Raw genomic sequence first — 26,720 nt, forward strand, 5'->3', positions numbered from 1 at the left:
CCTACGTCGTGGACCTGTTTCCCTCCCTTCCTACAGCATTTTAATATTGCAGTTACATTAAGCTAACTGTCACAAAGGGTTTCTACACTCCAGAATGCTCGCCTCGACTGCTTCCATTACCACTTCCTACGTCGTGGACCTGTTTTCCTCCCTTCCCATAGCATTTTAGAATTGCAGTTACACTAATCTAACTGTCACAAAGGGTTTCTACACTTCAGAATGCTCGCCTCGACTACTTCTATTACCACTTCCTACGTCGTGGACCTGTTTCCTTCCCTTCCTATGGCATTTTAGTATTGCAGGTATATTAATCTAACTGTCACAAAGGGTTTCTACACTCCGGACTGCTCGCCTTGACTACTTCCATTACCGCTTACTACATCGTGGACCTGTTTCCTTCCCTTCCTATAGCATTTTAGTATTGCAGGTATATTAATCTAGCTGCCACAAAGGGTTTCTACACTCCGGACTGCTCGCCTTGACTACTTTCTTTACCGCTTCCTACGTCGTGGACCTGTTTCCCTCCCTTCCTATAGCATTTTATTATGGCAGATAAATTAATCTAACTGCCACAAAGGGTTCCCACACTCCGGACTGCTCGCCTCGACTACTTCCTTCACTACTTCCTAAGTGTCGTGGACCTGTTTCCGGAGGGAGCTTCTCATAGCATTTTTAGAATTGCAGATACATTATTCTAATTGTCACAAAGGCTTCCCACTATCCGGACTGCTCACATTGACTACTTCCTTCACCACTTCCTACATCGTGGACCTGTTTCTCTCCCTTCCCATAGCATTTTTAGAATTGCAGATACATTATTCCAACTGTCATAAAGGCCCCCCACACTCCGCAGCGCTCGCATTGACTACTTCCTTCACTATTACCTTCACTACTTCGTACATCGTAGACCTTTTTCTCTATTTTTCCATAGCATTTAAGTATTACAGATACGTTAATTTAACAGTCATAAAAGGTTTCCGTACTCCTTTCTTTTCACTGCTCACCTTTCCGCTTCCTTTACCACTCTCTACGTCGGGGACCTTTCCCCCCCTTCGCATAGCATTTTAGTATAAAAATATACCAACATCTTTGAATATTTAATATTCAATGCCAACATTAAAATGTAAAAAGCTGCTTTGTTCTAAATACATACATACCTATATACTTTTAATTTGAAGGTGAATTTTAATACTGAAAATAAACGGTATATAACTGCCGACTAATATTGTTAAGTTCAATTTATTATTCTGAAAGTTGTGAAATTTAATTAGCTTAAATAACATTATCCTGAAAGCTGTGAAATTATAATGATATATATTCATAGACGCTAAACTGTTTACTCCATGAATGAGAGCTTAGAGTAAAAGTCGTTCTCTCTGTCTTAAGTAGACAACAAAATTGTTGGTCGCAAAACGTAAACAAATAAAAAGAAGAAGAAGGTAGCTCCTAATGTTATTCTTATGGGACAAATTTAAAAATGTTTTTTAAGTATTTTATTATTACTACTGAGTGGAATTGTCTAGAATTTTAATGGTGTCTTTACACTGGTGTCATAACTATTTGTGCAAAATTTGAACGCTATAAGTGCAACGGTTCTTGAGTTTTAGGTGCGAACACACACACACACATACTCCAGCGGACAACTTTTCTCCGACTCCGCTATACACGATACATAGATTCGTTCACTTCGTTCACTCATCTATTAGTGCCTCCAATTAAAACAACAAAATCACTATCTGACAGCTTTTTGATTTCCCTAGAGTTTCCCATGGATTCCACAATGACCTCAAAAGGAGCCCCCGGCTGGCAGTGGTTCATTGTATTAAACTTGTTGCTACTAGCCTGGTCAATGTAATGAGTTAGGTCCTTCCCATGGCTATCACTTTTCATGATTATTTTAGGTTTTCCGTGATTTGAATCTAATTTGATGTTTTGATTAGCCTTTTATATTTTTCTTGAAGTAAAAACATTGCAATTTAAAGCCCACTCTGTGTCCCTTTGTTCAGTAGGTGAGATTTTGCTGCTCTGTTCATCATTACATCTGTTGTCTTCAACAATACTGTCCAAAACCTCGAATCTATTTTTTGTTGTAATGTGATAATTTATGATGGATTTTTGTTTAAGAGATCTGCCCCGATTATTTACTTTTTTCCACTTGTTCTGTTTGCGAATAATTTTATCAGCAGTTTTATTAATATTCTCGCCTGAGATATTTTGTGTGACATTGTCGATCAACGTAGTTTGTTCACTGAGATTGCTGCTGCACTTGCATGTGACAGTCGCTTTACCTATGTACCATTCAACAAATGGGACTGTATTTGAACTCTTAGCACAATAATGAAGAGCTATATACTTTGCATTCGCTAAGACATGCATCCCACATTCGAACGATTGTTTCTGTTGCATACATGGTACCTCTAAGACATTGTCACTATCAATACCAAGTTTACTGGAAACCGTTATAGCCGATACTTTGTTTGTTGCACTCAAGGAATCTAAGTGGTATGCTGTGCTGTTTAACCTATCCAGGAACAACAGGCTCCAGTGCGAGCCAGTGTCCTCATTTTCACGATCATTGCTGTTGCTCAGGCATAAGAAGACAAATTTACAAGTGTTGAAAGAAGTTCCAGAAAGGATGTCCGCTACCATTTCAGGGGAACCAAGTTTGATCAAAGCAGTAACAGACGGTCCCAGAAATAAAACATCTTCAGAGTTGATACAGCCTGACAATGCAGAGAAGTAGCCACTCAGAACAGAATCATCAACCCACTTTTCTTTACCCCAACCTCTGTTGCCTCTGTTGTCCTTCTGTAGATCACAAACAGAACACAACCAAATTCAAATGTTTTAAATGTTTCAAATGTTGTGTTTTTGGTCAGTATTGCCGAAAGTATAGTACCAATATCGTATCGGTACCATAATGTCGTATTCTACGAATAGGAGTAAGAGCAACGTTGTCAATAAAATAAATATATTTAGAAGCATGTTTAATATTATTCTTATGATTTTTAGGGTGGACTAATAACTCTGTAGAGACTGCTTGAAGTTGAAATTTCAATTTCGCAATGTTTGAAGTTTTTTTATTTAACTGTTCTTCTAGTGAGTCCTTTGTAGATTTTAATTTAGTCACGTTCTGTACAATTTCCCTATTTTCATGAAGTAATGAGTTGTATTTTTCAGCATTCGATTTAAGTTTCTCTTCGATTTCTGCTAATTGTTTCATTACTTGCATTTTTTCATCTTTTTCTTGTTCTTGGAGATGAAATGAGTGATTTAAATCTTGTTCCCTTTGTTTTTTTTTGTAAAACTAAATTAGACTCCAAGATAGCGCTGTCCCTTCGAGACGAGTCAAGTATTTTTTTATTTTCTTCACTGTCTAATAGGACACCGTCACAGTGTTTAATAAGTGATTCCAGGCCGGACACAAGATTTTCCATTTTCACCTCAGGATTATTGCATTTTATTAAATTTATTTCAAAGCATATTTTAGCTATATAGTCCTGCATTAAGCCATGGTTGTCATTAGACTCAATTATTATTTCCTGTAGATTTGCCATCTCTAGATTCAACCGTTTGGCTTGCAAAAATCCCTCTAGCATTTAAAACAGTAGAAAAACTTAATCATTAAACACATTCGAGATCACAATCAATAATCAGACAACTGCATAATTAATTATCTTTAAGAATTTCACAAAGTGTTATGACAATTGGAGAAAAATTCTTATCAGGGATATCTAAGCATTAGTGGCAGATAAGTAAAGTCTGTTATCATATAGTGGTCGAGCTGCAGTACAAGGTACCACTAATGCTCAACGGTCAGTGCGCGCATTTTCCTTAGTCTATGCTTCAGGATGGAGCTTGTTGACAAGTTTGATCAGTTATCTTGTAGAGTTATGTTTGTTTTTAATAACTTATGCAATGAAATAGTTCGATTTTCAATTTTTAAATAAAATAATAAAATAAGTCTTTTGATTTTTGATACACTAGTGCCCAATGTTATTTGTAGGATATAATAAGTAAATGAACATTTTTGATAACCAACTTTAGGTAAGTTTAGAATGTAGCCATATGCTTTGTAGGAAGCAATGAGTTTATGTGTTTATAGCTATTTTAATTAACTTACACTGAAAACTTATAACTTCTTCACATTAAAAAAATGTTCTAAAACATTTAAACACTCTTTTACTGTATTTTTAACTGCACATATAAGAAAAATCCAAGATAAACTGGGAACTTAAAAACAGTGGTTTTATTTTAAGCGTAGTACAGTTCACTTTTGTCCTTTTGTGTTAATCCCTTGTATATGGTGTCGCACAGGGATCAATATTATAGGACCTTTGCTTTTTATAATATATCTCAAAGATATAAATAAGGTTCTGTCTTGTAAGAACAACAATCAGCTTTATCTATATGCTGATGATTCCAATTAAAAAATAACATCCAAACCCAATAGAACGATTGGAAATACAATTTTTCTGTCCAGCGACCACAAAAAGCGGCACCTGTTCAGCTTCCTTTGTTCCAGAATGGAAAAAGAAGGAATCAAAATTGAAGTAGCCCCAGTAGACGCTGACAAAACTGTCGTAACGACAGCACTCGACATAAGCAGTCCTTTTGAATATGTCATTATAGTTTATAGTTATAGGGGGTCTACCCCCAACTGCTGAACATTCCAAAATTATAAATGATGTATTTTAAAGTCTATAATAGATAGAGCTGAAAACTGATACCAAATTGTACGGAATTTAATTTACTTCAAAAAAGGTTATAACGCTTTCTTTCGTACAATACATGATTTTCGAGATTTCATTAAAGAAAACTAAAAAGTACAAGAAAATTGAGTTATTTTGACCACCTAGCAGCGAGCACGGGTCCGCGGAATTGGCTAACTCTGGAACTCGCTAACCCCATGTTAAACGCCTTATCTTCAAAATTGGTCGATGACAGGAACTCGCTAACTTGTTCGGTTTCGGAATTGGCTAACTCCGGAACCCGCTAACCAGCCACGTACGGAAGTCGCTAACTCGGTCCCTCGGCGGAACTCGCTAACTCCCAATCAGAAGCCTCGCGGGCCGTCCAATGGGAGCCAAGCACGAAGATTTTTGGTCAGTATTGCCGAAAGTATAGTACCAATATCGTATCGGTACCATAATGTCGTATTCTACGAATAATTAGGTGTAAGAGCAACGTTGTCAATAAAATAAATATATTTAGAAGTATGTTTAATATTATTCTTATGATTTTTAGGGTGGAAAATGCATTATAGTCTTACCATAAACTAACCAACACATCGTGTTGCCAACACGAGTAAACTTTACATCCCATTGTAAACTTTGAAGCTAGTTTTTTGTATCCAGTTCATGTCCGGTGACACTGATCGCTAGTGTCGACGAAATTGTGTTTCTATTATTTTATATTTAACTTCATGATTTTTTATTTACTGTTTGTTTATATAACTAGGGGACGTGTTTTTAGTTGTGATTAAAACGTTTTATTTAGTTAAACGAGGTTTTAAATGGCCGAAAACAATAAACAATTGTAAACAAAACACGACCTCTAAATACAGTGCACCGGACAGAACTAACAATACAACTGTCTTCAGCTGATCCATAAGGATGAGAAATGTACTCATAAATCATAAATTATGATAAAATTTACACGTTAAACGTCATTACAGAAATACATTGTAGTGGTAATGTATTTTTAAATAGAGCTATTGAATTTAAATAAATATTGATCAATACATTATAAAGTGGTAGGCCTAATGTATTCATGGATTGCAATAAAAATTAGTCTATGCATAAATACAACTTGTAAATTTCTGTTATCGTAGGCTAGTGTAGAACCCGGGTCATCCTCTTAATTTTGTTTAATTATTATTAATTTTACATCTTTCAGTAGGCCTACTTTTTAAAAGTCTTGAGTGTTTACGGTTCTAAATGGACCCAGGCGTTCTTGTTTGTTACCATTTTTATGAATGGTGACCATAGCTAAAATTACCTGATCTTATTTAAAAACAAAGCTATTGTCTATTGAGTAGCTTAGTACCGGGGAACGGGGAACCGAGCAATGGCTTGGTATAGTTTATTTCGATGGTAAAAGCAATATAATAAAACCCCACACTCAAATCAGGAAAATCCGTCAAGTCGTTGATTAAGAGTCGTGAATTAAAATAACCCTGTCACGTTTTATTATATGAATATTATATCTTCTCCTATTATTTACTAGTGGTGCTTAGGTGTACAATCTAAAAACTGTTTTAAAACATGTAACATTTAACATTATCACTAAAAATTCAACACATTTTAGAATTAGGCAACTATTTACTAGTAGGCCTACAATGCTTTGGTTTAAACTATTAGGCCTAGATTTTGGCCTACAGCTATTCTATTAATTTATATAAAACTTAGTCTATGTCATATTTATACACGTAAGTTAGAAGATTCAACGACGAACATTTAATTTTAAATCTATGAATTAGGTTTGAAAGTTACGGTGGTTGATGACTGTAATAATTAATGGTGTTGGTTTATTACACGACATTATGATTAAATTTGTTTTCCGTGTTTGAGAACTTGCGTGTATTTTAGCAGAATTTCGTAGAGGTTTAATTATTTAGTACCAATTAAACTGAATTTTCAATATTTTTCATATTCCATTATTTTCTTTCATAGGCTACTGATGGCGTTTATATTAAAGATCGAAACCATAAACATTTAATTGGCCATTGCACAGTTAAATAAAAAAAAAAACACTTTTTCATGATTGTTTATTGTCTTTGAATTACTTTGGACTAGTTACCTGTTAAAAGGGGAATTGATAACAAAAAACAATAACATTTACTGTAACTTCATTGTCACCATTGACTATACACCTCTGTTGTCACTGACATTTTGAAATACGGCAGTGTACGATTATTTCGTTGTACAAGGTTGGCAATGCTCCATGCAGTAAGCGCGGCCGGGTTAGCGACTTCCAGAGTTAGTGAATTCCGCCGCGAGACAAAATCGAGTTAGCGGGTTCCGGAGTTAGCGAATTCCTGACTGAGAAGGTTAACCAGTTCCAGAGTTAGCCAGTTCCGACACACGACCGAGTTAGCGAAGTCCTGAGTTAGCCAATTCCTACGTCTCGCGAGCACAGGTCGTTCGAAGCTGCAAACTTGGTTTTACATTACTCTCATGTCTACGCCATGTTTTGTGAACTTTGCCTTTTATAATGTTAGCTGACTGGTCTATGGCTTTCACTACTATAAAAGCAATCCTAGTAGTAAAACCACAATTAAAATACCAACTGCTATTAACTAAACATTGAACTCAGTTTGAGTTGCTCAAAGTTGAAATTTTTAAATGTGCGTGAGTTGGAAAAGAGACCCGCACTGAGTCAAATAGACAGGTAACTAACACTATAAATCTCCAGTTGGGAGACAAGTATCTGGGTTGTATAAAATGTGTCCCAGAATGTTCCTAGCCATATTTTATGTGAGTAAAGGTATGCAAATAATGGCTGTTGAGATGCAAGCACTATTAATCTCCTCCAACGTTGAACTTTTGATGGATCACTATAGTTGATAAGCCAATGCCAAACAGCATCCGGGGCAGAATCAACCCCGCTTGGGATAGAAACAGCAACCGTCATTTTTTTAAGACAAGCACAATAACCCCTTGACAACCAGACAATTATAGCATGAGCATGAGTACCAACAATATAGGTAGATCGTTGTTATAAAATACAAAAATAAAAGAACTTACTGTCTCTTTAAAAGATTTTATGGCTTGGAGAATCTTTTGTAGCTTGAAAGGAGACTGTGTGCTTGACAATTTGACAACTGGTTGGTATGAAGCATTAACTACAGCCAAGCCAATTGCAGGGATGTGGCCCACTTGTGACAAACACAGTACGTTGCTCACACTCTTCATTGAAAAACATAAAAAAAAAACAACTTTATAATACAATAACAGTTAATTTAAACTAAGATTATAAAATGCTAAGTAACTTATGCAATTTTACTTACCGGTAGTTAAAAACAAAAATTGAGTATGCTTTTTAACAGCATGTCTTGAAATGATGGCAATCAGTCAATTTGAAAAAAAAAATTAGCCTACACATGCACAAAGACAAAGAACTCATGCCATCAATCATCTATTTTGATTGGTTGAGTAGTCTAGGCCTACACACAGTTAAATTATGATTGACCTAGTTTTCATAACTGTTATGTCTTCTCTAAGACTGTTAATAATTCATTTTCACCACACTATAATGTTTTTGGCTGTATTACATACGTTAATTGGTGGCTGAAAGTTACGTTTTGCTGGCCATGACAGCTGTCATCGTAATTTGGGGACCAAGCAGGTTTTTACAGGCCGGGGCCGCAAAATCAGTTGTCCGCTTACTTTACTTAAAACATGAATGCATTTTAAACACAATCAAAATCCCATAGCATTGCAATAGAATTCTGTTATTGTCACCGTTGCCTAGCAACTATTTATTTTTATTTTTGCTGATTCCTCAAATTATTTCTTCACATAACCTTAAAGTTGTAGTTGTGTTGACTATCAGTGTGCATTATTATAGTGGTGAACAGTGGTAATAGGGTAAAGTGTGGTGAAAAATAGCGTTCGTACCACGGACCGAAATGGTATTACAGCTCTCGATCGATTTAAGTTCTCGACTTCGTCTCGAACTTAAAAACTATCTCGAGCCGGCAAAACCTCATTTTCGGCCCTAGGTACGAAATATACTATTATACCTACTTTTACTATCATACGGTTTTCTATTGTTTTTTGTTTTGTAAACATTCATGAATTAGATTTTGTTTTGAGTTAATATGCGTGCATTTATTAATTATTTTGTAATTAATAAGAGTCATTTTAATTGGCGACAAGTGTGAAAATCAACTAGCCACTGAAAAATTCAACACATTTACTTTTCAAAATTACATTCAATTTCTAGTTTCAAGACACATTAATATTTTATACAGTTCAAACTATAATGGATGCACAACAGTTTACCTTACTTCTAAACACATTCAATGAACAACAAAAAGCACTTGTACGTGAGATGTCAAACATGTTTCAAGCTCAAATTCAAACAATTGTTACATCAATTGGAAAACCTAGAGAAGAAAGCTGTCAATCTACAATGTCAAATGTTGCTACATTCGAAAACTTCAATGCCAAACAAGAAAAGTTTACCAGCTATTTAGAACGTTTTGAAAACTATTATACAATGAAAGGTTTGACTGATAAGAAGAAAATTGCTCAGCTCTTGTGTAATTCTATAGGTAGTGAACATTATAACAACCTATCTCTGCATTTTTGGGCCCAGACAAGCCACTCAAATCATTAGATTATGTCTGTTGAATGACTTCAAGAAACTATTGATTCCAAAGAAAAGTGTTGTTGTTGCTCAACATTATTTCTTAAATATCTTTCAAAAAGAAAACCAGTCAATTTCAGAGTTTGTGGCTGACCTCAGACGTGATCTTCAAGAATGTGAATTTGCAGTTGAATGTTCCAACGATGAATGTGGAACATCTGTGTCAATTGCTGATGTTTTCTTGCGGGCACAGTTCATACGAGGATTGAAGGACAATTGGCTTAGGGAACACCTTTTACAATCCGTTTACACAAAGTTTGATGACATTCTAGAGAAAGCTATTGCCCTTGAAGCATCAAAGGTTGAAAGCAAGGAATTTCACCAACATGCATGTTCTAACAACTTTAATATGGATTCGGCTGGAGTGCACAAAATTACAAGGTCTTCCAGACGATCCCACCAGTTCTCTAACAATCGCTCATCCAACAAGACATCTCTCAACTGGAAACAACGTTCAAATGACAAAAGACCTGACTTCAATGCCCTCGGAATAGAAGGCCTCTGTCTTAGATGTGGAAGTAACAAACACATTGCTGCAAATTGTAACAGACACAAGTATAAACTCCAATGTGGGGAGTGTTTAAAACGAGGACATGTCTCTGCGGTCTGCATTAACTACACTGATGTCAAAGACTAAGAAATCAACATCAAAGTTAAATTCAACCAACAACCTACATTCAGGATCAAATTATGACGATTATTCTAGTGACAATTCTTCTGATTACGGAGTGCACAAAATTTATTCGATCTACCAGAACTTTGATGTCGTAGATTTATTTGAAGTTGGATATGATTCAGACAAGTACATTGTTTCTGTCACTATAAATGGAAGATTACAATGTTTTGAAGTTGACAGTGGGGCTAAATTTTCTCTCCTTGCGAAGAATGACTTTGAACGTCTACATCTGAACGTACCTGTAGAACCATCAAGACTAGCTTTCCGTTCTTACTCTGGAGACATAATCAAACCAGAGGGAAAGGTATCAGTTTCTGTATCATACAAGGGTAAACAGTTCAAAGGTGACCTTCACATTGTCCCTTCAGGTCATGATGCACTTCTACTAGGGTGCCAATGGATCCGAGGACTGGGTATTGAACTGAGTGTAATTGACGCTGAAATGAACCGACCAGCTACTACCCTTCAATTACAACCAGTAAATTCAGTTGAGGAACTGTTTGAAAAATTTGCGCCAATTTTCGAGCCAAAAATTGGATGCGTTCCAAACTTTACAGTATCATTACATCTTCGATCAGGAGCAAAGCCTATTTTCAACCGTGAACGGAACGTACCTCATGCTCTTATTGATCAGGTCAACAAGGAACTAGATTTACTTGAAAATGAAGGAATCATTTTGCCTGTTACGTCAAGTGATTGGGGGTCACCACTAGTCGTGATACCTAAGGCAGATGGAAGTGTTTGTCTCTGTGTCGACTACAAATGTGGTGTGAATGAACGAATAGTCCAGGCAAACCATCCTATTCGAAAAATTGACAATGTCCTCGATAGTTTGAGAGGATCTCGTTACTTTTGCAAACTTGATCTGTACAAAGCTTATCTGCACCTCAAAGTCGACGAAGAGTCCAGTATTATCCAGACAATGTCAACACAACGTGGAACATATCGTGTCAATATACTAAGTTTCGGAATAAAGACAGCACTTTCTGAATTCAACCGAATTCATACACAAATTTTGAAGGGATTGCCTAAAACCGAGGCCTACTTTGATGACATAATTTGCCATGGCTCAACAATGGATGAGTGCAAAAGAAATCTACAGGCCTGTCCTCAACAACTCTCAGATTTTGACTTACACATTAAACAAACAGAAGTGTTCAAGTTTGGAGAGGTAAATAACAAGTTGGGAACTCGACACTATCTAGTTTCCCTTGATACGTCAGGCCGACTTATAAAACGACACATTGATCAATTGCGGTCTACTTTGATACCAAAACCAAAGGTTGTTAGGGCTGGACCAATCCACATATTTGATGTTCCACGGGCTTCTAAACACAGCACCAAAGGAAACACTACGTCTGCTACTGGACGTAGCAATTTAATATAACGTAGCAATAACAACACAACAACATTACACGATAAAATAATAGGATTTCAAAAGTAAATTTTATTGTTGGCTGACCAATAACCCATTTTATAGTTTGGAAGATTTTTTTAAGAATAAGATTCTTCAGTTGTAATTATTCATTTAGAATATGTATTATAATATGTCTCCCTTTGTTAAGTTAGCTATAAGTATTTCATTAATTAATTACCTGACTATGCTATAATTTTAGCTGTATCTTGACATTGTCGATGATTTGTACAAATTCAAAAGACAATAAAGCATATTTCATTATTTCATTACTCCTTATAATCAATTAGATAATCCTGAAAGACCGTCAACTCCTGAAAGACCATCAACTGCCGTAAGAACATCAAATCCCGGAGGACCGTCAACTCCCGAAGGACCATCAATTCCCGAAAAACCGCCAACTTCCAAAGAAAACAATTCAGAGGTTCCAGAAGTTCAGGAAACAGAGACAAACAATGGCCATATTCCTGAGAATCAAGAGAGATCAAGGCGACAAAGGCAAATGCCGGGCCGATACAAGGACTTTGTGCTTTCATAATAATACACTGCAAGTTCAAAATAGTGGGGGAGACTGTTATGTCTTCTCTAAGACTGTTAATAATTCATTTATACCTACTTTTACTATCATATGGTTTTCTACTGTTTTTTGTTTTGTAAACATTCATGAATTAGATTTTGTGTTGAGTTAATATGCGTGCATCTATACTTATTTAATACGCAAGCAGGTTTTTTGTGACAATTACTCCTCCGAAACTACTGAACCGATTGACATGTTTTTGGTGTCATTGGAAAGAGCGTAACGTGAAGTTGTGCAGGAAACTTTCTTTTTAGGGAAATAATAAGAGAGTGAGGCGATGGAGCCCTTTAAAGTTTCGTATTTCTCCATAAGATTAACATTGGAAACAAAAATTGTTATGAAACTCCAGCTGTTGTCACAAATCAAAAGTGAGAAGAAGAGCATATGTTAATTGTAAACAGTCAACAAGTTTTCTAATTTAACAGTTTGCTACAAACTTGCTGACTTGGTTGAAATTCGTTTTAAAATAATGCCTGTAATACTTAGCAATTGCTCGAATTAGAGCAACAGGGACACTAGTTTATTAATTATTTTGTAGTTAATAAGAGTCATTTTAATAACAAAAGAGGTCACATTTCCAATCCCCAAGGGCTACATGAAAACACACTTTTACAATACCCACACTTTTGCACACTTTTGTACATGGGGGTGAAGAGGCTACATTTGTTATTATAAATATGTAGGCCACATATTTTACAACGCACTGAGGCGGTTATGTTCTGTTGGGTTATAATTAATATATTTGTAGGACTTTATGAATCGAACAAGGTACATTCCTGTTAAAAGGGAACATTCATTATTATCGATGATTTTCTTTTTGATATATCGATATATTTTTGTTTTACTTCACGATCCGTATTCCTTCTGTTTTAATATCTTCAAACACATTTAAATAGAAAATTAAGAACTAACCTTGTTTACTTAGGCAAAAATAATAGAATATAGGCTATACCGGTATTGGATTAAGTTAGTAAATGAAACTATTCTAAACTAACCTAACATAGCTACATAACCAAACTTGCCGTAAGCTAAGTTACCGTTTCAAAATTCCGTTGATAACAGAAAAGGCATGGGGAATAGGCTATCAAACGGAATTTAGAAATGTTACAGCAAGTTTGGTTAATTAGGTTAGTTTAGAACAGTTTCATTTCAATATAAGTAAACTTAATATATTTTTTTAATTGTTTGTTGATACTGAACAATCTCTTATATTAATACGTGAGGGCTGTTTTTTGAGAACAAAACTCCTCTGTTATTTCTGGACCGATTTTATCGTTTGAGGTGTCAAATGATTCGTCTCAATTCGTAGTTTTGCATTAAGGTTTTAGAATTTTAAAACTCTTACCCTTAATGGCATGAGACGCCCTCAAAGGTCGCATTTTCCCCATAGGAATTACATTGAACAAATTTAAAAACAAAAACAGCTGTACATAAAAAGAAACTCACCAGCTTTTTGGGAGTAAATATATTGATGTTTGGTAACGATTTGGCCGGATAAACCAACCTACTATGAAAATGATAATTCATACCTAATAATAATAGGTAATCAATATATGCAATCAAAAGTATAATTTAATTCCGTTCTGGGATCATTTTTATAAAAATAGACATGTTTGTAAATAGAAAAAAATATTTGTAGGTTTGTTTGATTTTCTTTTTGATATATCGATATATTTTTGTTTTACTTCACGATCCGTATTCCTTCTGTTTTAATATCTTCAAACACATTTAAGGTTAGGTTAAAGTCATTAAGTAATGAATGTACAAATATTATGATTCCAGGTAACAAAACCTATTAAATGGAGGTAAAAATGACAATAAATTGTACTTAAAGATCATTAGGACTTAAATGGTACATGCATTTCTACTCAACATTCTTAACCATTTTGTGAAATACAAAAATTAATGTACTAGTACTGTACTGTACTAACCCCACTTTGGAAATAATCAACCAACTGATCAGAGGTTAGGCCTATACTAGCTCAACTGAGTATAGTGACTCAGCAAATAAATGTAAACAGATAAATAATGAGAACAATTTATTTTATGACTTGAGCAGTCACAAAGACTAGTGGCTGCATCTTAACGTCTGTAAGCTGTGAGAAAAAAAATTTTGATATTGGCTTCCTGGAAGGGGCCGGATAAACAGAGGACCGGTAAAACCAAGGCCGGATATGAGGGGTTCTACTGTATGGACAAATCTAAACAGTTAATCAGTTTTGTTGGAAGGACAGAAAATTTCTTGAGTTTAAAGGAGAAATATTGAAAACAGGAGGAGGAGACAGTTAATAGAAAATCTTATACAAATGAGAAGAGTAGAGGAGAGGCCTGGTCTCACAGTAAGGAATCCAGGTACACAATCACTTGGAGAGATGAATCATTTTTGCCATTTATGCTAAGCAACTTACATTTTGGAAATAAAAAAAAAACCATGAAGAATTTACACATCATGTTGTCACAGTGGTAAAGTAAACCTACCTAATGTCAGATCAAATAAATAGGCTACATGCAAGAAATGTTTACTGGTAACCGTTTTAAGTCGGGAAACATTTGTAGGAAACACTAAAAAATAAGCCGGGTCTAAAAAATGCTAAAATATTTTTACAAGTAGCGTTTATTATTTCAAAGCGCTATTAAGAAATAGCGTGAGTATTTTAATTAGTTACATAAGCTTTTAGTCGGATCTTTTAAACTCATTGAAAATTATGACTGTTATTACTGTAGTTTTAAATTAACTTCTGTATAATACTGGTACTTAACAATTGCTCAATTTCGAGCAACAAGTACACTAGTATTATTTAACTTACTGTATCCTTATCGTAGTTGTCAGCTGATATGTTTCAATTTGTTATTATCAATATATATCGGATAGAAAAATATCAATAGATCTAAAAGAAATCGGGTACAGTTTCTTAACTGGGCTATGCTAATATTGATTGAAACTATCGATTCGATTAGTAAATCAAAGTAAACAAAGTAAGCAATCATGCGATTTTTTCACCATCAGCAAGTTTGGTTGGTTAGGTTAGGTTATGATAGTTAAAAATATTTAGAAATATGGATTATTAATCAATATTTTCAATTCGATAGTTTCAATTAATATTAGCATAGCCCAGTTAAGAAACTGTACCCAAGAAATCATCGATAATAATGAATTTTCCCTTTTTACAGGGAAAGTAAGTAACGAAATGACTATTCTAAGCTAACGTAACATTACTAAGTTAACCAAACTTGCTGTAGGCTAAGTTACCGTTTCAAAATTCCGTTTGATAACAGAAAAGGCATTAGGGCCTATGGGGAATAGGCTACCAAATGAAATTTTGAAATGTTACAGCAAGTTTGGTTCTTAGGTTAGTTTACAACAGTTTCATTTCAATATATATATTTTTTATTGTTTGTTGATAAGTTTACTGATTACTGAACAACATTTAGGCCTAACTTAAGTTATTTATCATAGGCCTAGTTGTCATTTGCTGATGATTTTCAATTTGTTAATATGAATACATCAAATGAAAAAATAAAATATCGATATATCGAAAAGAAATCATAGATAATGAGTAGGCCTAATGAATGTTCCCTTTAACAGGAAAGTACCCAGCTAGAAAAGACTAACTTAGGCCTAAATAGGCTAACTTATCACAACTGAGACTGGGGTCTAGGCCTAACTTATATTTTAATACTAATTTATTAATAAATATTAATTAGGCCTATTTTAATTTTAATTAACAAGTCACAACAAAAGTGCATAAAATAAGACAACGGTGGGCAAGTGAGGCATTATAGAGCCCAAAGATATTGATTGAATATATTGTTCTTATACCATAAACTAAAAACTTACATCCAAAATTAAATCAGTTATTTTAGTTTGATTTGGTACACCAAAATCCAATATAACAAACTGTGCTACTTCAGAATTGCAGTAAACATGTTTTTTTATGTTATTATTCATAATAAGATTTCCAATAGGCCTATGTTATTTTAAATACTGTATAAGTTATGTATCAACTAACAGTATAGTTGAAATTTTATGAGCTACTCAGCTCCATAATAGTTATTAGCACAAATACTCTCAATGATTGCGTAAAGCCCAACCAAGAAGGTTAACAAAATAACAATTGTTACTAGCAAGCAAAGCAAATCTAACTTAAATCAAAGTCAATGTCAAAACAAAGAATGGATTTTTTGGTACATTATTGTTGAATGAAATCACGGTAAACCGAAAATGAAATTAACTGTATGTAACCTATCACCATAGAATAAACTACTGTATAAGAGCACATTTTGTCTACGTCAGAGGAGTGCCAAATTAAAAAGTGAAAAAATTATTTGAACTCATGGAGCGCCTTTCATATTCATTTTGTAATCGTCCAATTTTAATTTTATTAGGGGGGTTTATTTTAATTATTTAAAGACCGCGAAGTGCTCGAACGCGCTAGAAAACAAATCGGAAGTAAACATGTCCAGGGGCCCATTTCATAATAAACTACAAGTTACAACTTGGAATTTGTAATTTCCATTAGATTTGCATTGGGCGATCAGCTGATAATACCCCCGTCGCAGCAAACCTGCCGACTAAGCGAATTTCCATTTCTCTGAATGATTTTCAATTGAATCTATTTACGTTTAACGAGTACCTAGGTTTGCTGCCACAAGGAAACTGAAACTAATAAAGTGTGTTTTAGTAAAATATTAATAGCTTAGTAAAAAATAAATAAATTTGCCTAGTTTGATAAAAATATATCCATAAACAAACAAACTACAACATTTTCAATATTCTCCTTAAGAATAACATGGGAATTTTAAATTTACAATTTTTTGAATTTTCTCCGTTACCAATAACCGTACAAAAACACTTTGATATACTAAATTATTGGTTTTTTTAAGCTCTTTAATATGGTCTAGACCCCCTCGGTTTCGGGGTTAGAATAGAACCGCAGTCTTCCCGGGCTTGTCGTAAGAGGCGACTAAAAGGGTGACCGACGCTCTCACTGGGAGCCCCTGGGAGTGCCCCTGTTGTGTTTGCAGGGGTTGATTAGTGCTCTGCACTGCCGATGGGTATTCTCAGTGAGTCGTGAGAAGCCAGCCACTTCGGTCCTTGGTCAGGGAGTGCGGCATGGATGTAGAGGTCGGGCTCTACATTGTGACGGGTGACCCCCGGCACGTCAGGCATCCGGTGCTGGGAAAACGGAGGTTAGGCCTCGAGGAACTGGGGTAGGTGCGCTGTCCCCGAGGGTATACCCGTTCCTGACTATTCCGGGCCGCCCCTTGCCGCACGATGCGCTGGTAAACACAAGATGGCTTTTAAAACAAATACCCTGAACACATCTTTGATAAGTAGCTCGGATGAGCAAGAAAAGAAGTCGGAAGTAGAGCGAGACCCTTTTGGGCGAAGTTCCAAGGTCCAGAGATCGCCAACATTGAAAGGCGTGAAGACGTCCCCACCACCTGCAACTTTCAGGTGTAGAAAAGACTTGACTTTGGGATCTCCCTTGACAAGTGGAGAAGGAAACGGTGGACCACCCTCTAAGTCTTGTGAAGGGATGCCGGAGGAATCCCTAACAGCAGCGTTAGATTTGGAAGTGTCGGGAATGGTACTTCTGCGTCAGCAATATCTTGACGCAGAAAATGACATTGAAAACCGGCTTCCAAACATGGAGCAGACCATAAAGGCAATGCTTGAAACCTTTAAGCCGCAGAGAGGAGTTAACCAAGTGGTTAAAAATGGTATGGCTAAGCTCGAGGACGACCTTGGTTTTGTCTTCGCCTGCCGGCTGGTGAGCAAGACGGCCATGGAAAGGATTGCCGAGAAGGTGGTGTCCCTACCTGACGACAATGCGCGACCTTCCAAGAAACTCAGGAGGCCTACATCAGAAAGCCCTCCAAAAAGAGAAGAGGTTGTTCAGACAGCAAAGCCTAAAGTTAAGGTCAAGGTGACCCAGACTTCTAGGTCCTTCTCTGACGTAGTTGCCGCTCCAGCGAAACCTCAACAGCCACAGCAACCTGCGACACCCATTGTGGGTGGGTTTCCCGAAAGGGGTCAGTCGTAGGAACACCATCTGGGACAGTGTGGGAAAAGCGCCTTACGAAAAAGGAGAAGAGGAAATTGAGGCACGCGGAAGTCGGCTCCAAGACATATGTGGCAGTGAGGGCGCAGTCGACCGGCGTGGCCCAAGCTGTGCCTGGCGCTGGCGCGGCCCAAAAAGCCCAAGACTGAGGCAATTTTGGTCAAGCTTTTGGAGGGAAGATCATTCGCCGAAGTCTTGGGTGTTATCAAGGCCAAGGCTAAGCCAGAGCAAACCGACACGGTTGGACGGTCGATTAGACAAACCTTGGACGGGGACGTCCTCCTCGAACTGGGTAAGTCTAAAGATAAAGCAGCCTTTGCTGCCGAACTAAAGGCAGCTGTGGAAGGTCAGGGCACCGTTCGTGCTCTTGAACCCAAGGCGTCCGTCGAGGTTCGGGATATGGATTGTGCGTCAACGGAGGATGACGTCATTGATGCCCTAAAAAAAAACTGTCCCCGAGCTTGCCGGACAAACGGCTAGTCTGAGGGTGTAGCTCACAAAACCAAACCGGAGTCAACAGCGGATGGCGGTCGCCGAAATGGCAGACGCAAACGCCAGTAAGGTTTTGGCACTCCAGCATTTGAGGGTTGGATGGGTTAATTGCAGGTTGAGACGGAGGGTGGAAGTAACGAGGTGTTTTAAATGCCTTGATTTCGGCCATTCCTCCTGAAACTGCGAAGGGCCCGACCGAGGCAAGAACTGCCTTCGATGCGGGGAGGTGGGTCATACTCGTAGGGACTGTAAAGTCGAGACCTGTTTCCTCTGTAAGGAGAAAGGCCTCAATGATAAAAACGCTAAACATATAGCTGGGTCTGGGCAGTTGCAGTGCATTTAAAGGCGCACTACAACAAGCGAAAGCCCAACCACGAAGATAAGGATCCTCCAGTGCAATGTAGATCGATCCAGGACGGCTGACGCGCTTCTCAGTCAGCTTGCCCTCGAACACGGTGTTGACGCGCTCTTGGTCAGCGAACAGTACCAGTACCGGGACAGGGACCCACCTCTTTGGTTTCCCGATACACTTGGTACTGCTGCGTTCTTGGTTCGCAATACAGCTAAAGTGCAGGTGAGGAGTCACGCGAAGGGCCGAGGATTCGTTTGGGTCCGGTGCGGGTATGTCACTTACTTTAGTGTATACCTCACCCCCAACGAGGCTATCCGTGACTTTCGTGGAAAGATAGACCACCTGGAAGAGAGCGTGCGCGATACCGCCGGGCACGTTGTCGTGGCTGGGGATTTCAATGCTAGGGCTGTCGAGTGGGGAATGACTCTCACTAATTCCCGGGGGAAGTACATCCTGGACTTTGCTGCCAGGGCTGGACTTGTTGTCATAAACGAGGGCAACACGCCAACTTTCCAGCGTCCCGGAATGAGGGGAACGATCCCAGACATTACGCTTGCATCTGAGTCCCTCTTGCCGAGGATACGAGCCTGGAGAGTCCTAGAGGATTATACTATCATACTACTATTATATTATCATTTTTGATGTCCTGGATAGTCATCAGAGACAAGCTACCGTGTCTCGACAGGTGCCCGTTCGGTGGAACACCAAAAAGCTGGACGTGGCCAAATTCACTGAAGTCATACTACGGGGAGAGCCAGTGGTACCTGCTGCATCTGGCGTGGCTCACGCAGAGACATCAGTTACATCATTGATGAGGCTGATAGTCTCGGCCTGCGAAGAGTCAATGCCTTGCAGGAGATCCCGGTGCGATAGGCGACCTGTGTACTGGTGGACAACCGAGATCGCAGAACTGCGACGCGCAGCATTGAGAGCCAGACGTCTTGCTACCAGGGCCAGAGAACCTGAAGATAGACTTCTTAAGTCTGACGCTTACAAGGTGGCTAGGAAGTCTCTTCGCCGGGCCATTAACCGGAGCAAACGCAGTTGCTGGGAGAAATTAAGGGACGATGTCGATTCCGATCCGTGGGGCCTGGGTTACTAGATAGTAACCAAAAAGCTTGGCACCCGCTCTCCACCTTCCGTTGTGGACGGGGCCTCTATGGAGAGGATCGTAAAGTCCCTTTTCCCGACTCACACAATGCGCCCATTGCGGGAGTTTGGAAGGGTGGACGACGTACCGCTTTTCAGTCTCGAGGAGCTGGAGGCGGCTGTTCTATCCCTGAAGAACAACAAGGCTCCTAGACCGGATGGGGTACCTGGTGAGGCCCTGAAGAAAGTCTTTTCAATAAATCCACAAATCCTTTTGAGCACGTACAATGCCTGTCTGGCCGAGGGGAAGTTTCCCTTCTGCTGGAAAACAGCTAGGCTTGTGCTCGTGGGGAAGGGAAAAGGAAACCCAGACCTGCCCTCATCTTACAGACCTCTCTGTATGTTGGACACTGCTGGGAAAGTCTTGGAAAAGTTGATCCGTTCCCGACTGAATTCAGCCGTGGTTGCTGCAGGAAATCTATCCCCTCGTCAGTACGGCTTCAGGAAGGGACGGTCAACGGTTGACGCTATTAAGGAGGTTAAGCGAGCCGTAATGATAGCTGAGGAGTTTAACAACTATTCTCGTCGGGTTGTGCTGCTTGTAACACTTGATGTGCGAAACGCATTTAATTCCGCGAGGTGGTGCGATATGCTGGACGCACTGGAGAACACTTTCCACGTCCCGGCATACCTCATGCGCATGGTAGAGGACTACCTCCGGTACCGCCTCATCATTTACGACACTACATAAGGCTCCAGGACGATGGATGTAACTTCTGGTGCTGCTCAAGGATCCATACTGGGCCCGGACCTCTGGAACGTCGCCTACGACAGCCTCTTGAGATCAGAGATGCCTGAGGAAACTGTCCTAGTTGGGTATGCAGATGACGTTGCGGCTTTAATAGCTGCACGTAGCATTGAGCTTGCCCAGCTGAAACTAAATCGAGTCATGCGAACCATTAATGCATGGATAGCAGAACATTGTCTCTCGCTCGCTCTGAGCAAAACTGAGATTGTGATTCTGACTAAAAAGAGGATTGACACCATCGTGCCTTTGATGGTGGGGAACGTTGAAGTCCAAACCACTCGTGCCGCAAAGTACCTTGGGGTCATGGTGGACAGCAAGCTCAGCTGGCGAGACCAGATCACCCGTACGGCGGACAAGGCCGCTAAAATGGTTTCTTCCCTTAGTTGGTTAATGGCCAATGTCGGAGGTCCGCGGTCCAGCCGCAGAAGGCTATTGATGTCTGCGGTCCAGTCCGTGCTCCTGTACGGTGCGGAAGTCTGGGCAGACGCTCTCAATAAGGAGATATATAGGATGCGGCTCGCCCGAGTGCAGCGTCAGGCAGCACTAAGGGTAGCATCTGCCTATCGAACAGTGTCCAAACCCGCCGTCCTGATGGTTGCTGGAGTCATCCCCGTCAAACTTTTGGCGGCGGAGAGGAAGGCAATTTATCAGCGCCGTGGGGAGGACCAGGCAAGAATTGAGGAACGCACCCGGACCTTCCAGCTGTGACAGGAGAGCTGGGAACAGGAGACAAGGGGGCTCTGGACCAGGCGACTGATACAACAGGTCCAACCTTGGGTTAATCGGCGGTGCGGAGATGTGAACTTCTACCTCACCCAATTTCTGACGGGTCACGGCTTTTTCCGGTCGTACTTGTTCAGGATTGGCAAAGCTGTGTCACCCGATTGCATATACTGCCCAGGCATTCCCGATGACGTGGAACACACTTTCTTCCACTGCCAGCATTGGGAAAGGCCCCGCCTAGAGGCTCAACAGTTCGTAGGACTGCTGTCGGTGGACACGGTCATACCGATGATGATGGAGGGTGAGGACAATTGGACCTGTGTGTCACTTTACATCCAGGGTGTTCTCCACGCCAAGAAGCTTGACCTCGACCGGGATGCGGTGTAGGTCAAAAAAATAAATAATGCCAGAAAGGTTGCGAGCCCTGTGGGCTTAGGTCACATGTTGGCCTGACTTGAAGTAATGTGACAAACAATTCCAGGTCTGTGTCCAACAGAGTAGAGGGGGTTTTTTAGTGAGTAGTCTATGATAAACTCAGGAGTCTCGCACTACAGGCAGGCTACCTGTGTGCGTAAAACCATTTTCCCTCCTCACCCTTAAAAAAAATATATGGTCTAGAGATAAATTGGAAAATTTTGTGTTTTGGGGGTCAAAAATGAAAAAAAACCAATTTTTACCCCATAAAAACCCACCGGAAAACCCCGTTCCCATGGACCGATCATGCTGGTTCGCGAACTCATTCAAGTTTATCTTGCCTTACACCTTTAAACCAAATTTCATCAAAATCGGACAAAAATTACTCAAGTTATAGCGTTCACGGACATATATATATATATATATATAAATCTCTATCTATACATATATATATATATATATATATATATATATATATATATATATATATATATATATATATCTATATACATATACAAAAATTTGAACAAATGGTGTTTTTGGCCTCTGGAGAGATCAAAAAGAAAAAGTAAATCGGTCCCGGGCCTAGGTTTTACCGTGCTACCTACGGTAATAGCTACTTCCCTATAGGGAAATTCGCTAAAAGAAGTTCTTTTTCTTGTGATATTTATTTATGATCGCTGGACATTTAGATGTTGTGATATTTACGTTTTGTTATCCTATTGTGTAGTCTTTTGTAAAATATTAATCCTGTGGGTAGTGTTATAGCTATTTACATTACAAGTGTAGTAAGAGCGTTTTTACATCACGCAGGTGAATGTTGTGCAACGAGCGAAAGCGAGTTGCATAATTCACCGAAGTGATGTAAACACGCTCTTGCGTAACGTGTAACGTACAAAATTTTACCTGACCCGGACCCGACAATATACATGAGGTTACGAGCAATATGCTTCATTATCCATTTCACTCATCTTCTAACAGTAACGTTCATTTACAAACAAAAGCTAGGTTAGGAAAATTCTTCAAAGCATAACAATAAAATTAAAGCACACAGCTGATTTCTAGCGTTGAACGTCGTTTGCTCCATAGAGGTATATTTTTTAAGTTATTCACTCAATGCTATTTAAATGGGTTTCATTACATCACCGAGTGAGTTTTTGATACTTTACATCACTCGAGAAGTAAGGAAGTTGTATACATCACGCTTGGGATAGGGAAGTTTAACATGGCGGGTTAGGTAATACATTTTTACTGCATAGATTAAAATCCATTTCTGTGAATAAATAGCATGTTTACTAAACTTTATAAAAATGTACTATTATCCTTTTGTAATTTTGCCCCTTTAATGTTTTTACCTACGACCGTTTTTTTTTAAGTAGCCATTTCAGTCCAGTTCTTAGAATTGAAAAGTTTCACTTTACAGCTGTTTACTTTCATATCCTCATAGTTTCATTTCATATCCGCATAGTTTTCTCATATCCACACAGGTAACGGACCAATGAGGTTCAAGTATTGAGAGAAAAGAATTAAAATTGTAATGCTTCGAACGTCAACTAATCAGCTGATCAGTTGACCAATTTAATTGTTGATCCGACTTGTTCATGTTGATACTCGCGTATTCTTAATTAAGTTGGTAGAAGTCCAAAAATAAATTAAATATTTGCCGAATTGTACCTGATACAATATTATTTATGGTAAGAATGCTGCTAGCAATGTAATATTTAACGAAGTTTATTAAACACGTAATTACAGGAAATCAGCTGATTATACAACAAGTCGTTGCATCACTTTCAGTGGCAATGACAATACACGAAAACATAACCTCTCTAAAAAGTTATCAGTTCAGTAGTTATTGTTAGTAATTAAATCCAGATTGATAGTAATTAAAAAACGGTCGTAGGTAAAGTATTGTACGCAACTCGCGTTAATAGTCTTTACGACACTCGTAGAAGTTTTTAAGGCACTCGCCAAGGCTCGTGCCTTAAATTTTCTACTCGTGTCGTAAAGACTCACTTAACGCAATCGTTGCGTAAACTACTATTTTAGTGTATGCCTATGCCTACTCAATTTTTAAATTTATTCTTAACTAGCTGTACCCGCGGGCTTCGCCCCGTTTAACTTCATAAGTTAAGTGAGCTTGTTCGCTCAATCACGTTCTGGTTGAAGCTCCTTCGCTACGCTCACTCACATTTTGGTTGCATATTAGCTGTTGTAATGAATTAAAAAAAAAATAGTGCTGCACCCTGTTGGTAATCCTTTTAACTTTAATGCTATTGAACAAAACATCAGAACAGTACCAACATGTTTAATTGAAACAGCTGTTAAGATTCATTAATTCAATTTAAATATGGTTGAGTACTCATAAGGTTAACGTTAACATGGGAAACTCCAGAGCCACTGGGGCGGAGCCCGAGGGTCCGACCTGAATAAAAACAACTTATTTTTCCTATTTAATGCCTAAAGAATCAGTGTACCGAATTTCAGCCTTCTAGCTAAATGGGAAGTGGTAGAATTAGTGATGAGTGAGTGAGTCAGTCAGTCAGTCAGTGAGGGCTTTGCCTTTTATATATATAGAAGATGATAATTTAAAATAAGACATTAGTCCTATGTCTATCATGGTTAACCTCCCGGCCAAGCCTATGAATTCTTGCTCCTTAGCGTTCTTTTACACTCCATAGCAAAGATCTAAACATTTAAAATGGCCGTTGAGTCTTTCACCATAGGCAATGCTATTTAACTTACATGAATGCAGGCTACATAAGTTACAATGAAAGTGCAATGGATGAAACTGTTGAGAGATTGTAATACGATTTTTGGGTAGACTTCCGGGAGCGTTTCATAAACTCCAAATTTCACAAACTCCAACGCTTAAAATATTAAATGAACAGCGCGTTTCATAATGTCCAAATTTCATAAGCTCCAAAACTATAACATTCAAATAATCACCGTTTCACAATGTCCAAGTTTCTCTTGCGTAACGTGTAACGTACAAAATTTTACCTGACCCGGACCCGACAATATACATGAGGTTACGAGCAATATGCTTCATTATCCATTTCACTCATCTTCTAACAGTAACGTTCATTTACAAACAAAAGCTAGGTTAGGAAAATTCTTCAAAGCATAACAATAAAATTAAAGCACACAGCTGATTTCTAGCGTTGAACGTCGTTTGCTCCATAGAGGTATATTTTTTAAGTTATTCACTCAATGCTATTTAAATGGGTTTCATTACATCACCGAGTGAGTTTTTGATACTTTACATCACTCGAGAAGTAAGGAAGTTGTATACATCACGCTTGGGATAGGGAAGTTTAACATGGCGGGTTAGGTAATACATTTTTACTGCATAGATTAAAATCCATTTCTGTGAATAAATAGCATGTTTACTAAACTTTATAAAAATGTACTATTATCCTTTTGTAATTTTGCCCCTTTAATGTTTTTACCTACGACCGTTTTTTTTTAAGTAGCCATTTCAGTCCAGTTCTTAGAATTGAAAAGTTTCACTTTACAGCTGTTTACTTTCATATCCTCATAGTTTCATTTCATATCCGCATAGTTTTCTCATATCCACACAGGTAACGGACCAATGAGGTTCAAGTATTGAGAGAAAAGAATTAAAATTGTAATGCTTCGAACGTCAACTAATCAGCTGATCAGTTGACCAATTTAATTGTTGATCCGACTTGTTCATGTTGATACTCGCGTATTCTTAATTAAGTTGGTAGAAGTCCAAAAATAAATTAAATATTTGCCGAATTGTACCTGATACAATATTATTTATGGTAAGAATGCTGCTAGCAATGTAATATTTAACGAAATTTAACAAACACGTAATTACAGGAAATCAGCTGATTATACAACAAGTCGTTGCATCACTTTCAGTGGCAATGACAATACACGAAAACATAACCTCTCTAAAAAGTTATCAGTTCAGTAGTTATTGTTAGTAATTAAATCCAGATTGATAGTAATTAAAAAACGGTCGTAGGTAAAGTAGTGTACGCAACTCGCGTTAATAGTCTTTACGACACTCGTAGAAGTTTTTAAGGCACTCGCCAAGGCTCGTGCCTTAAATTTTCTACTCGTGTCGTAAAGACTCACTTAACGCAATCGTTGCGTAAACTACTATTTTAGTGTATGCCTATGCCTACTCAATTTTTAAATTTATTCTTAACTAGCTGTACCCGCGGGCTTCGCCCCGTTTAACTTCATAAGTTAAGTGAGCTTGTTCGCTCAATCACGTTCTGGTTGAAGCTCCTTCGCTACGCTCACTCACATTTTGGTTGCATATTAGCTGTTGTCATGAATTAAAAAAAAAAATAGTGCTGCACCCTGTTGGTAATCCTTTTAACTTTAATGCTATTGAACAAAACATCAGAACAGTACCAACATGTTTAATTGAAACAGCTGTTAAGATTCATTAATTCAATTTAAATATGGTTGAGTACTCATAAGGTTAACGTTAACATGGGAAACTCCAGAGCCACTGGGGCGGAGCCCGAGGGTCCGACCTGAATAAAAACAACTTATTTTTCCTATTTAATGCCTAAAGAATCAGTGTACCGAATTTCAGCCTTCTAGCTAAATGGGAAGTGGTAGAATTAGTGATGAGTGAGTGAGTCAGTCAGTCAGACAGTGAGGGCTTTGCCTTTTATATATATAGAAGATGATAATTTAAAATAAGACATTAGTCCTATGTCTATCATGGTTAACCTCCCGGCCAAGCCTA

The 26,720-nt window shown here is 38.2% G+C and overlaps 1 protein-coding gene across 1 annotated transcript in view; it reads right to left on the reverse strand.

Moving 5' to 3' along the window:
• Positions 1–26,720, reverse strand: part of LOC128983004 (uncharacterized) — a 123,267-nt gene that overhangs the window by 75,136 nt on the left and 21,411 nt on the right. Inside the window, exon 2 of the mRNA XM_054402122.1 lies at positions 7,749–7,910. The gene's annotated coding sequence lies outside the window, so the exon portion shown is untranslated. The remainder of the gene's footprint in view (positions 1–7,748; positions 7,911–26,720) is intronic.

The sequence above is a fragment of the Macrosteles quadrilineatus genome, unplaced genomic scaffold (genome assembly GCF_028750875.1).
Source record: "Macrosteles quadrilineatus isolate MER2022 unplaced genomic scaffold, UCM_ALF_1.0 Scaffold_1__1_contigs__length_201487025, whole genome shotgun sequence".
Taxonomy (NCBI): domain Eukaryota; kingdom Metazoa; phylum Arthropoda; class Insecta; order Hemiptera; family Cicadellidae; genus Macrosteles; species Macrosteles quadrilineatus.